This window comes from Epinephelus moara, chromosome 7 (assembly GCF_006386435.1).
Source record: "Epinephelus moara isolate mb chromosome 7, YSFRI_EMoa_1.0, whole genome shotgun sequence".
NCBI classification, from domain to species: domain Eukaryota; kingdom Metazoa; phylum Chordata; class Actinopteri; order Perciformes; family Serranidae; genus Epinephelus; species Epinephelus moara.
The window spans coordinates 31,025,536-31,029,490 of record NC_065512.1 but is presented as its reverse complement, the minus strand read 5'-3'; positions in this window follow the sequence as shown (position 1 = coordinate 31,029,490).

The following is a 3,955-nucleotide window of genomic DNA, read 5'->3' as shown; positions in this document are numbered from 1 at the left end:
CTGGATTTGACAACCAAATTTACCTGTTTATCAAATTTAAAATCATTGTCAAATACCACACCCAAATTTTTTGCAGTAGGTTTTATGTATGTTTCCAGAGAGCCCAAGTCGATATGTGATACATCACAGGCACCACTGGGTCCAAATAACAAGAGTTCAGATTTGGCTTCATTGAAGCTTAAAAAATTCAGGGCCATCCAGGATTTAACATCCTGCAGGCAGTTCAATAGTGGTTTTAGCGAATTCGAATTTTTCTGGTTCAAGGGCAAGGGCGAGTGTCATCCGCATAACAATGGAATGACATGCCATACTTCCTAAAAATAGATCCTAAGGGAAGCAGGTAGAGGCAGAATAGAGCTGGCTGGAGAACAGAACCCTGAGGGACTCCACATGGGAGAGGTGCTGGGGAGGATACAGTGTCACAAAGACAAACAGAAAAACTTCTGTCGGACAGATAGGACCTGGACCAGTCCAGAGCAGGACCTCTAATGCCTACGCACTGTTCCAGGCGTGAGATGAGAATACTGTGGTCTACAGTATCAAAGGCAGCTGTGAGATCTAAAAGCAAGAGAATGGCAGAGTCCCCAGAATCAGTAGCAAGTAAAAGATCAAAAGATCAAAAGTGCAGTTTCAGTGCTATGTAGGGCTTTAAAACCAGATTGAAATACCTCAAGGAAGCCAGTCATGTCTAGAAAGGACCTTATTAGTTGTGTAAGAACATTTTTTTCCTAGAATTTTTGAAAGAAATGGCAACTTGGAAATAGGTCTATAATTGGTGAGGACTGAGGTGTCTAGATTGGACTTTTTAATCAAAGGTTGCACTGCTGCATGTTTTTTTTTTAATTCAAGATCTTTTTTATTGAAGTTTTCTCAATATAACAAAGGTGCAGTGCTGAATAGTCATTACAGAGACATGAAATGAGCATGGGCATACATCAATCACAGCATGCACCAATGTGCCCAAATAAACATGAAGTGAATGGGTAGAAATTAAGATGGAGGGTGGTAAGAGATGTACAAAAATGCAAAAAGAGAAAAAAATAAAATAAAAAAATAAAAATGAAACAGTGTACAAAATAATCCCTCCCCTGTCAGTGCCAGAGTACTAGTCATAGCATAAGATCACTGTCACACCAAAAGTCTGCGCTAGGAGTAAGAAGTGTGCAGCATAGTTAAGCTGTACTCAAGGGTCAAGTCTTTACAGGGTCTGAAATGCTTTTAGGAAGGGACCCCACACTTTCTGGAACTTCTTATTTGATTGCTGAAGTGAGTATCTAATTTTCTCCAGTTTCAAGCAGGACATGATGTCTTCCAGCCATTGTGCATGAGTGGGAGGGAAAGTATCCTTCCACCTGAGCAGAAGTGCACGTCGAGCTAGAAGGGAGGCAAAGGATAAAGTGCGTTGCTTTGCTGTAGTTAACCTTTTCTCCCCTTCCATGACCCCAAACAGAGCAGTCAATGGGTTTGGTTCTAGTCTGACGTTTAGCACCCAAGAAAGTGTATGAAGAGTTTCCCTCCAATATTTGTTTAGGCTTGAGCAGGACCAGTGCATATGAATGAGAGAAGCTTCCGCATGTTTGCATTTGACACAGTATGGACTAATAGCGGGGTATATGGAGGACAATTTTGCTTTTGAAATATGAGCCCTGTGTACCACTTTGAACTGAATTAAACAGTGACGTGAACAGAGAGAGGTTGAATTAACCAATTTGAGTATGGAAACCCAAGTATCCTCTGATAAAGAGAGACCCAAGTCCTCCTCCCATGCTGTTTTAAGCTAATCTGTGGGGGCACTCCTAAAATCCAACAGCTTGCCATGGAGAGCTGAAATGAGCCTCTTTTTAAGTGGATCTATAGTAAGGACAGTGTCAACAATAGTCAAGTCTATTGATGTTATAGAGCTGGGTGTCTGAGAAAGAACAAAATGCCTTACCTGAAGATACCTGACAAAAATTTGATTTAGGGAGGCTTAATTTTCTACTCAACTGCTTAAATGTTGCACTGCTGCTTTTTTAAAAGTTTTGGGCACAACACCTGAAGTGAGACTACTGTTCATAATATTTAGGATGTTCGGCCCAATAGTGACACAGATCTCTTTTAAAAAGCGTGAGGGGACAACATCCATAGGGCACACTGATGGTTTCAAACAACCAATAATTTCATTCAAAAAGGAGAGGGACACAGGCTCAAACTGATTAAAAACAGCAGAGCAAGGGGCAGTGGAGGAAGGGTCAAATGTAGTTGGTGGAATGTGCGCTCTAATAGAAGCAATCTTGTCGACAAAAAAGTGCATACATTTTTCACACATCCCAGTAGAAGCAACAAGACAGGTATATTGAGGGGTATTAAGAACAGAATTGATGGTGTTAAAAAGAACTTGAGGCTTGTGACAGTTAATTGAAATGATAATATTTTGTTTTGACAATATTCTGATATCAGCGCAAGCTTTCTCTTAAAATATCAAAAGACACCTGTAACCTGTCTTTTTTCCACCTTCGTTCAGCTCTTCTGCACTCTTGTCTGACAGCACGAGTGGTATCATTCAGCCATGGCTCAGACTTCGATTTGGAGCGCATGATTTTAAAAGGAGCGACAGTGTCCAGGATGTTTTGGCACGTGGAGTAAAATTTTGATGTTAACTCCTCAGTATCAAAACAAAGGGGAGAATCTAAGTTAGACTCAGCATTTTTAAAAGCAGCAGAGAACTGCACAGCAGTGTACGGGTTAAACCTGCGACAGCAACGAGGTACCGTACATGGTTTAACAACATGACAGGGGAGATAGATCTCAAATACCACCAGCCTGTGATCGGAGAAAACAGCATCACATACTTCAGTGTTAAGTACAGNTAAAATTTTGATTTTAACTCCTCAGTATCAAAACAAAGGGGAGAATCTAAGTTAGACTCAGCATTTTTAAAAGCAGCAGAGAACTGCACAGCAGCGTACGGGTTAAACCTGCGACAGCAACGAGGTACCGTACATGGTTTAACAACATGACAGAGGAGATAGATCTCAAATACCACCAGCCTGTGATTGGAGAAAACAGCATCACATACTTCAGTGTTAAGTACAGGCAGACCAAAAGATAAAACTAAATCTAATGTGTGCCCTTTCTCTTGAGTATGACCCGTCGCAGACTGTACAAAAAAATCTTTAACCATTGGCTTAGACAGACAACAGAGATTGATATTAAAATCCCCGACAATTAAAACCCTGTCATATTTTGGCATAACTCCAGTCAAGAAATCAGAAAAATCATTAATAAAATCCTTGTTATATTTAGGTGGCCGATATATCACAGCACACAACACCAAGTGCACTCGATCCACCTCAAACATATTTAGTTCAAAGCTGGAGTAAGCGTCCGTCATTAGAGTCTTACAGTTAAAATGATTTTTAAAAATAGTCGCCACCCCACCTACTCGTCCAGTAGTTCTCGGAGAGGAAAAATATGTACAGTCCAGTGGTAAAAGTTCTGAAAAGGGTCTCGACTCACCGACACTCAGCCAAGTTTCGGTTACATAGAGGAAATCCAATCCACGGGAGATGAAGAGTCTTATTTGCTAGCGATTCGTTAGCCATCCGGGGTGCATGGCCCAGCGGCTGAAGGCTTCGGGGGTTTACCCCACGTCTGCGGAGACGAGATGAAAGAAGGCAGGGGATCTGGATCTCCTCAGCTGGGTTGACAACAGGTACCAGGCAGGTAGACCTATACACAGGATCCACAGAGCGCCAAGCAACAGAGTGGCAGTGATCTGACTCATATTCAGCCAGAATGGAATGGGGATTACAACTCCCAGATAGTGCAAAACTGGATTTCAGTCTCACCAACAGGCCACCGTGTTTGCCACGGCGCCTGTGACGTCTCCTCTGGTAGAGCAGAACCGGGACGTGGAGGTGAGTAGGTATTCCTGACAGGAACGGGGGAAGAGAAGTCTGTTGACTATATTGGC